The sequence below is a fragment of the Pyxicephalus adspersus genome, chromosome 11, assembly GCF_032062135.1.
Source record: "Pyxicephalus adspersus chromosome 11, UCB_Pads_2.0, whole genome shotgun sequence".
Lineage (NCBI taxonomy): Eukaryota > Metazoa > Chordata > Amphibia > Anura > Pyxicephalidae > Pyxicephalus > Pyxicephalus adspersus.
Window position 1 is genome coordinate 48,884,699 of NC_092868.1, and position 10,983 is coordinate 48,895,681.

A 10,983-nucleotide genomic window follows, 5' to 3' on the forward strand; every position below is an offset into this window, starting at 1 on the left:
TGTTAACCCGTCCATCTGGAAACAATGGATCATCCGCTTGTTAAATGGAAGACTGCAGCAGGTTCAAGGGTCAAAGCCTTTCTCTAACTTGAACTGAAGCTTAACAGCCAGTAGAGATACATCAATAGAATGAAACAGGATTTCTGTGTTTAAAGTGGATCCATCACATGAATGGCTAAGAAACATGTCTAATTCTTGCTTCCATCATGTCATATACAGCCTAGATTGAGGTAATTGGTTACCAAGAAAAATGATTTACATACTATATATCAAGAAAAGCTCCTTAAACTGTAATAACCATTAGTATGAATATTTACATCTACCTGGTTTATATATATATATATATATATATATATTTATTTTTTTATTTTTTTTTAACTGCTTGGCTCGGAGGGAAGCATTTTTATTCTTTGGGTAAGTGATTTTAAATTAGATTTTGACCCCAGATTATCCCTTTTACCTGGGGATTTTATTTCTCTAAAATGATTTATTATAATATAAACCTATATCCTTTCCCAAGCACTACTAAAAATGTAAGTAATCTTCAAATACTGTGGGATGTTCCTTTGATGACACAAGTGTGTATTGCCTTTTTTGGGTAAACAACATGGCTCCCACTATTTGATGTCTGGTTCAATCATTCCCCCTCTCCATTTTGATGTGCGATTGTGACACGACCTATGGGTAATTGTATACATGTACTTTTTGATCGTTGTGTGTTGTTCACTTTATAGGCGCCTAAAAATATTTTTATACAAGATTGAAGATTATTCCTTATTCCTGTCTCTATCACATTTACCTCTTCCTCGCTAAAGCACAGGCACCTCTCTCCTGTGCATATCTGGCAACACAAAAAACTTTGATAACATAATTAGAGTATTTATAGCCTTTTGGCCTTTTTTTCCACCTCATCACTATATAAAGAAATATGCTCATATTTAAAGCAAATCACTAAACAAAAGAAAAAAAATCCAGCCAAATGATTTGATTTTATGTCCAACCAGCCCATATATTTATAACACAGCACAGATGGGCTCCTCTCTCTGTCACTATGCTCTTTCCTCTTAGCATACTCAATGTAGCCAATTGGCTACTTGTGCTGCTTCTCTCTATCCCAAAATGATATTAGTTGAGTGCAGGTGGCTGATATGAAGTCAAATTAAACTACTTGAACTGCTTGTATTAAAAGCACAAGTTTAGTTTTTTAATGAATTCACAGTTAACTCTACATTGAAGCAGAACACGATTCAGTGGATGGTGAGCACTGGTATCTATGTCCTTGAGTGAAGAGGAACAGGAGGAGGACTGCCAAAGCCCAACAAAATGCCCTTCCAGCATGCTACTTGTATCCATGTTTCTAACCATATTGTCAGAAACATACTCCATAGGGGTGGCATGTGTGCCTGACATCTCCTGTAGTGGGACGAGTGATCATAGCCTGGCACCATGCAGCACACTTGGCAGTGCTCAGAGAACAACAGAATTGGCAGGTTTGGAGCCCTGTTTTCTTAACAGATCAGAGCATATTCACACTGAGCATATGTGATGGACATGAAACAGTCTGGAGATGTGGTGGTCAACGTTATGCTGTCTGCAACAACATTCAACAAAACCATTTAATAGTGGATTAGTAATGGTCGGGGGACATATCCTTGGAAGGTCACAAATACCTCCATATGCTACCTATTGGCACCCCTACTGCTGTTAGGTACTGGAATATAATCCTCAGTTCAATTGTGGGACCATACCCCAGTGAAGTGGGTTCTGAGTTCCCCCTGGTCCATGACTATCCCTGACTTCATTTGGCCAGAGTTTGTAGGCAGTTCCTGGGTGACGAAGGCATTGATGTCATAAACTGGCCTCCATGTTCCACAAATCTGAACCCAATAGTGAACCTCTTGGACATTACATATTGGTGCAAGTGACTGCGCCAAATAGTGTAACTTGCAAAAATATTGCCGGACTGTAAAAGAGCTCACTGGGGTTCTGATTCAAATCTAGGAGGAGATGTCCCAGGTTACCTGCTGTCTCATCAAAAGAATGCTTGGACATTGGGCCCAATTTATGAAAGCTCTCCAAGGCTGGAGAGGATACACTTTCATCAATGAAACTGAGTGATCCAGCAAACCTGGAACGGATCTGGTCTAGGATTGAAAACATTTGCTAACAAATAGCAAACAACTTTTAAAGAAGTCCATTCCAGGTTTGCTGGATCACCAAGCTTCACTCATGAAAGTGTCTTGGAGAGCTTTAATAAATCAGGCCCCTTGTCGGGAGTTCACAGAGGCACCTAGGGGCTGCACACACTACCAAACCACAATTGTGATAAAATTCAGAAATACAAATACTTTAGTAGGTAAAACTGCTTCCATATATGTATTTCATCTGTTTATAGTGTGGTTTTCCAGGAGTTCAGCTTTAACCTTTCAAATAACTTCCCTTACATTAACTGTTCCTAGTTTATTGGGTCAATACTTGCTCGGCAGTATATACTCCCCCATGGCATTCTATAGCAAGTAACAGTTTTATTAACAGCGATGGTTGCCAGTTCCTAAGGGACAGAGGAAAGCTCTATAGAAATCACGATAATCCATCGGGTTATAATAATTTACTTTCTTGTAGAACTGCCAGACTAAAAAATCAATTTATGTATTTGGACAATATAAGCACAATGAACAATACAAACACCTTGCAATCAACAAGATTGCCTTAAGTCAAAAGTGCACAGCGGGAGCAAGGAACAAACCAAGGTCTGGGCTGGATGAGGCTAATGGGCTCTATTTTTCAGAGTGTCTTGTTCACAACCCCTTTACTTTATAAAGTAAAACTTTAACATTGCCCCCGACACCAGCAATCCTTATGTTTCAGTCTTTTAGATGTAATACAGACAATTACTTACAAAAAAACATGTTCCCCCTTATTAAACCATAAAATACAAAATTGTTGCTGCACAATGTTTGTGTAAATTTTTCAGTCTTTCAGCCCTTCAGCAGCAACATCAACAACACCAACCTTTTCTGTACATGATTGACTTGCTACTTTTCACAATAGTATGCAGCCAAATCACTGACATACCCTGTAATAGGATTTTTATCTTTGATTATTTAATTATTCTAATTACACATGGGGGGGAGATTTTTCCATTTGAATACCTTATTTTATTTAGCTATGGTCATGCAATTTACAATTAAAAAGTCCTTTACCATTTATTTAAACATCATATAATATTCTTCCCTAATTAAGGTGATTTAGCAATTGCTTTGTAAGATCAAAAATGAAGTTAATACTTTAGTATTTGGTTAGGAGTATGTTGCACCTACTTCCCCTAGGCCTGAAATTTCCTATTGATGGCCATTTTGCATATCTTTATAAACGGCACCTTACTACATTTACATTGGTCTATTAGAGAAATGCTAAAAATGTGTGCAGATCACGGCCTTTAAAGACTGGAGTTGGACATTCCTGCCCTAAGTTATAGAACTGGAACAAACCTCATGAATGCCCTTTTTTAGGAGGATTGGGCACATATTCCTGCAGACACACACTACAACATTGTGGAAGGCCTTCCCAAAATAGATGAAGCTGTTACGGCTAAAAGACAGATGGAGGGTGCAACTCCATGGTTTTCGAATGAGATGGAAATTTGGAATTGGATGCTACTCATGAAGGTGAAATAGTCAGGTACCTAAAAAACATTTGGTTATGTGACATAATGTCATGTAATATAAATTACTTTGTTACAGTTCTGGATCCATACCTAGTGTTTAGAAGAAAATGATCTAATTGTGACCTCCACCATTTTTTTCCTCACATTTTAAAGATTCACACCAGTCAAGATTTAAGGTTAAGTTACATCTCTGCTCAATTCCTAACAGCTCACACAGACCTTACACATGGCATCCTGGCATCAGTGCCTACTACATTGTATTGTATTAGTGTGTTTATGCTTTCTGGTGAGATTACTGTTGGCCTGTGACTTCTTTTTTCTTTTTCCTTGTGAATTATCTATGTTCCCCATAGACTCTGCAGGTCAGTGTTCTATAACTATGATATATGGTGTGTCCGTCACCTTTAGACACTGCTCTGCTATTCTTTATCCCTTTCTTTGCTAACTTATAACTTATTCACTTGTATTAATAAATCATGTTCCTGAAAATCTAACGGCTTCTTTCAAAACTTAAAGTTTGAGTTCATCTGTGGCCATAGAAAAGGCAAAAATTAAGATAGTAAATGTTTACATGGTAAATCATGAGGTTATCATGTCATATATTATTTTTTATGTAAATACATACAGATCTCTGCTAATGAAGGTTCTTTTATAAATAAACATTGCTGCCAATACCTAACTGGCTGATATTCTGTTAAACAGAAGGGTTTCACTTGTATGCAATGTAGAAAGTTGATCCCTAAAAAATACAGGGGCTGTGGGGACAGTGGTTACCTGGCAACCCCAACTGCTATGTTGTCTCTTTAGGATTTCCCCCCACCGCTATATAAAAGGTAATGTAGAGAGGTGACCAGAACCTGGACCAGCACACATATATTATTTGACACTTCGAGAAAAGGAGATGGCTGTGATATGCAAAGGGGTGGAGAGCTGTGCAAGGATATTGATATCCAGAAAAAGTGAATACTTTTTATGTGCTTTTGTTTACTGTATTGCTTTTGTCAGACCTAAGTCATATGTCCTTGTTAATTGTGTACATAGCTCAACTTTATTAATCAGTATTCTCCCCAGAAATCTTTTTTAAGCTAGGTGGAAAGATGCTGTAGGAGGGCGGCAGCTCCTATATTGTGACCCAAAAACATCCAGGTGGTTACTGAAAAGTAATAAAGAAAAGTATGAAAAAGACAGCAGGGGTTTTTTAGTTGGCAAACACACATTTAAATAACACAATTCATATGTACAATAATGATCACAAGGATCGCTTATTCAAGTGGTCCATCCCTTCTTTCCATTCAGGGATATAAGACCTTGTACTATACAAGTCCATCCTTCCTATGAAGGTATTCAATAAATGACATCTAGACTAGACACAATAGAGCTTTGTCCAACCAGGCAGTAGTCCAACAGCAAATTTTGAACCTCTCCATGTAGTCATTGCAAATAATGTACATAGATACATATTAAGAATGTTTCATTTGATATTCTTATTGATTTTACACCACATCATTACACCACAACAAAACTTTGACCTTCAACAAATATGGGTTGTGGCTCTGGAGTGTGTTCATATCCATTTTCAATTAAAATGCTAGTGTCCTGGTTTAAATTAATTATTAAGTTTTAAACTTTTTAAAAAAAGGTTTCTATTTTTTGCCAGGTAAAAATTTGTTAAGGTTATGTAAACTAATTGTTCCCGGATTGCTGCGTGTGGGAATAACAGGTGAACAGGGTTTTCAGTCCAACATCATTTCCAGTGGGGCTGTGCTGATATACTGTACCCCAACGTAGGATGCTTTTGTTCTTAGCGGGCTGCGTGGAGCATAAGGAAGGAGGAAGGTGAGTCAGGGCAGCCAATGCAAAGTTGCCCCTATCTGCTGACAAGGGTGCAGTCGCACTAGGAACATGAGGTTAGTGTAAGAGCGGTACATTTTGGTTTTGGGTGGTTGGATAGTGGTATTGCTGTGGGCAAATGGTGTGATTAGATGACTATGTATAATGTTAAGAGATGTCTGTCTCCCCTTATTAACATAGGGGTTTCTCTCTTTTCCTATTTTGAAGAGATAGTACCTTTATATTTGCCCACAAGAGCTAGCATATTACCATGGTGTATATACAAGTTTGATCCTCCTGCTAGATAAATTTGTATGTTTGCATATTTTCAGATTGATCAATTGAAGACATTTTGTTGGCCTTTGGCCTGTGTTGCCTACTGTGGATGACAAATTGTGGATGGGACAGATGTAAAATTGGTGGAATTGTGGTACTCCATCATTTTAAGTCGTTTAGGGACAGTATTTGTGTATTATGCACACAGAATACGCATCAATAATATGTGGACATTGAATTTTGGAAAGTACATGATTCCTTCGTTGACTGTATGCTCCCAAAGAAGCGTCTTTTTTATCGTGCTGAGCTGGTGGTGGTCACTATTCATGCTAGAGGCCTAATGTGACATCAATAAAAGTGGGGGATTCTTAGCGTGGTGTCAGTTACTGTATAAAATCCCCACTGTGAGTTAATCAAAAAGAAACAACTGCAGAGTTTGTCTTGGTCAATAAAGAGGTACAAGAGTTTCAGAACAGCAAAAGACTTTTTCTGTAAGTCATTAGAACCGCCCCTCCCCCCTATAAAGCCTCTATCCTGACACAAACAAGTAGGGAAGAGCAGAGAGGCCCTGGTCGTATTTAGGAGATGTCTGTAAGTCGGATGTCCTTAACTCAGGGACTACCTGTACTTTGAAAAGAGTGGGATGCCTCTGTTAAAAATCTGAGGAGGCTGAATACATTGAGCAAGCTTTCACAGGCGAACTTGCACTGACCTTTTATCAAATGCAGCCTGGTAAGAGTTCAGTATTTGATGGGTTTTCCATTCAATATTAAACAACTTTTTAGACACATTATCAACACCGCTTTTCAAAGCACTTAACAGTCCTAAATCTGTCTACATTATCTAAGCCGCTGACAGAAGTACGTATTACTGATTCCAAATCCAGGAAGAGAGACGTGTTTCTGTCCTAACTATAGATCAATATTCCTGGTGAACCATATCCTCCCTTCCCTGGCCCATTTGATTGGCCTAGATCAAGTGGAATTCATGCCTGGAAGAGAGAGACAGGACAACACCATAAAAGCCATAAATCATCCACACTAGGCACAGAGTAAAAAGTGTGGAGAAATACTACTCTCTACCGATGCTGAAAAACCATTTGACAGTAGCGTGAGATTACATGTTTGAGACCCTAAGCTTCCTTGGTTTTATAACCTCAAGGCTGAAATGGTTTAGTTCACTATATAACCCTACAGCTAAATTGAAGGTAAATGAAATCTTTTCAGATTCTTTTCAAATTTGCAATGGTATTCACCAGGGCTTCCATCTTCCTCTCTGCTATTCAATATTTGATTCTTGAGCCATTAATCAGGACCATTTAACTGAATAATACAGTCACTGGCTTTGTTGTGGGATGGAGAGTCTACAAGGTTGCAACATATGCAGATGATATTTTGTTCTTTCTCTCTGTTCCCACTATTTCATTACCTAACCTAATGAAAGAAATCATTCCAAATGTTCCATCGTACTGTAAATCTAATTTTAAAATCAACTTTTTAACATCTGCAGCACTCAGGGTGGATCTCTGTCAGTAGCAAACCCAAGAATTTAGTAATAACTTCCCTTTTCATTGGGAAACAAAAGAACTGAATTATTTGAGTGTAATTTTAACATCCAACCCTAAAGATTATTATATTCAGAGATTCAGAGAGACCTCCTTCAGTGGTCATTGAAACCTTTCTCATGCTTTAGTCAGGCAGCAATTGTGAAAATGAATATCCTTCCCCAGCTGTTATATATCATGCAAGCCCTGCCCATATCAATCCCTCACACTTTTTTCACTAAAATTAAATCAACATTCACCAAGTTCCTTTGTAAAATTGCCATCCCTGTATCAAATATGGTTATGTTACAAGATCAAAGGCCATGGGCAAGAATGGTTTTCCAGATGTCCAATTAAATAATCAGGCAATAAACCTTGCTTAAATTTTGACTTGGAACTGCCATGCAGATTCAAAGGAATAGATTACTTAGGAAGGCTTATTTAGCAAAGCAGTTGTGACACTATTTCCTTGGGTATTACCAAAACATGTAACTATGCACAATGTGGCTGTTGGGGCCACACATGATGTTTTTCATACAGTGGTCCATCATACAGGAATTTCTTCCTCTCCCAGGGTTACTAATACTATTGTTAGGTAATCCAAAATTCCTTTGTGCCCTAAAATCCTTCCTGCATAATTAGAAGGTGAGAACACCACCAAAAGTTGCAGATTTGATAGAAGAGTTGAGCCCTCGGTGGTCTTACCTAAAAATTAGGCATTACATTGCTGATATTGGACGAGTGTGTACTTTAGTTAACCCATCGTCAGCTTTTGAATAAGTGTTTAAAAAAAGGGGGAATCCTGTCCATCACACCACCTCTTTTATGTATTTTGTTTTACATGAATTATGTCCTACAGATCCCATCAGGGTTAAGAGAGCCTTAGCTCCAAGAGAGCCCTTGCAGGTTGAATTATGTAAGTCTCAGTATCAAATTACGTGCATATAGTATAAAATATGGGTCTTATAAAAAAACATCTTATAACATCCTGACCCAATAGCACACGTTCCGGACCAAATACATAAATGGTACTCCCCAGTCCTTGAACACATGATACATATTTGGTGGCCCTGCCCGCAGATTCAGACCTATTGGCAACTAACTTGTAGCACTGGCCAAAAGATAGTTGGGACATCATTTCCCTTTACTGCCTCCGCATGTCCCTTACATGATCAGGGTGAGTCCTTTGGGGATCTTAAATACTCATTAAGGTGAAATCTACACAGACTGTGCTTTTAACATCTTATAAACTCCCACAACACATCTGAATGCTTTTATAAGAGCTTATACTTTTTTTTTTATAATGGGGGTTTGTAAGAGTTTCTTGGCTTTTAAAGCAGGCATTTAAAACACTTTTAAACTCCTGTAAGCACTTCCATTTGTTTTCCATGGAAGTGTTTATGAGCATTAACAAGCAGTTAAAAATGTTAAAATGCAGCAAGAAGCATTCTCTTAAATGCTCAAAAATGTGCGTCCTACAAACGCCCTGGTGTAGACTAGCCGTTTGGAAAGCATGGGAATTTCTAAATGCTCAGGTTAAACCCTGGGGACACAGTCCATGTAGACTAAGCCTAACTTTACATCTTCATAACATGGCCTGCAGTCTGATCCCTGTGTTTTGGAAATCATGATATTTATTTGATAGAGGAATTTATGTCAATATCCCTAGATAGAGATGATAAAATTACACAAACATGAACATTATGCGTAATGTTTTATTACTCAGATTTCTACAAGCAACTGACAAATACTGAAATTTGAGGCCTTTAATGAAGCTATTAAAGTCTTCCTATTCCTATGTTTGGTTTTCTCTCTTTTATCGTATATTGTCCAGGAGTTTTGTCCTAAATACCTTTGAATGTCAATAAAGGTTTAAGTGTAAAAAAACAAACAAGGCTGATTTAACCTATTATTTATAAACCTTTAATTTGAAACTCTCAGTAAATTATAGCACTGTAAATAGGGACGCCGACAGCCAATGGTCTCACAGCCTGCCCTGTGATGGTCATAGCATGTATTCAACAGAGGTGCAGTTCAGCTAGCTAGCACACACAGGTCTTGTTGGAAGTGACAGTTATTTTAAGCTGAGTTCAAAACAGTAGCTCTTGTTTATGTTGCCATGACAGCTTGCTAGTGACAGCATCACTGTTTGACAGTTACTGATCTTGCCAGCCAATCAGTGCATATCAATAATTGTGATGTCATAGCATGAAGTCAGCAGAGGTTCAGTTCAGCTAGCACATGCAGGCTCTGAAGAAAGTGACAGTTAATTTATGCTGAATTCAAAACTGAAGTGACTCATGCTTGTTCCCAGCCAATCAGGACACAGTATAGAATCCCTGTCTGACGGTTGCTGATCTTTCCAGCCAATCAGCACACAGCACTATAATAGCACAGCTGTGGGTATAAAAGAGCCTGTCAGGAGGATTTCTGTGTCATTTGTTGCTTGACTCAGCAGCGCTTGGTTGTGTGTGATTTGCTCTGCAGTTGCACAGATCCTTTGCTCTTGTTCTCGCATTTTCATTGTCACTTTTTTCCATCCTTTGTGACAATTTCACAATGAGCCTCCTCAGAGTGCTCATCGTTTTCTCATTTCTCTACCTAACATCTGGTGAAGAAATTGTTCAGGCCAAGCCATTCTACACCCGGCTAGTGGCTAATGTTGGATCTGAAGTGGAGATCCCATGTGCATTCACAATGCACGAAAGCTCTGGTGCAAACACCATTGATATTGAGTGGGTAATGATTCCAGAAAGAGGAGGAGCTTACATACCCATTCTGCGGCATAAAGACATCAAGCTGCCGAACCAACTGAATCCAGTTCAGACTCCCGAAATGGAAGAAGACTGCTCCTTCACAATCAGCCCGATCCTTCTAAAAGACAGTGGAACCTACGTGGCCCGCCTCATTGTGGACAACATCCAGCGTCAAATCCTTAAGAGGGTCAAAGTTCATGTCATCACTGGTAATGCCAATGAAGCCAAGAAACATCACAGAGGACTACAGGGTAATACCCTGATAAATACTGACAGCTCCTCGTTGTTTCCTCCAACCACGACTGTGACCAGTGATCACAAGTCAGAGAGCCAAGACTTTGATTCTGATGTAATGTATCTGGCCAGGATGTTTCATGATATGAAAGAAAATGGATCAATCCCATTGGTGGCTACCGTGGCAGTACTCATTCTTCTCAACCTGATCTTAGTTGCTGCAGCAGGAATCTATTTTGGGTAAGTAAATTCTCCTTTTTGGATAACAAGTTGGGATCTATAATTTATGTTCTGAGAATTTTTTGTTATAGTTATGCTTTTCTAACACACCTTTTCTTTTTATTCTACACAGAATTAGTTACTGCAATGATAAAACCCCAGTGAAGGACATACTAACCGTATTGGAAGAAGGACGTGCAGCGGAAATCAATGCCACAAAAAAATAGAAGAGGAAACTTAAGATGTCATTTAAATTGGGCCCATTTCACAGCAGCAACAGCCCAATGTAAATGACATTAAAATACTTCAATGGGCCCAGTGCACACCAATGTCTTGCGTTGGTGTGCACTGAGCCAATTTCGGATACACTGCATTAAGCCGGGGATAATGCAGTGTATAACAAGACTCTAATTGTGGGGGAGAACAAAGACTCAAGATTACAGCATGATGTCACCGAA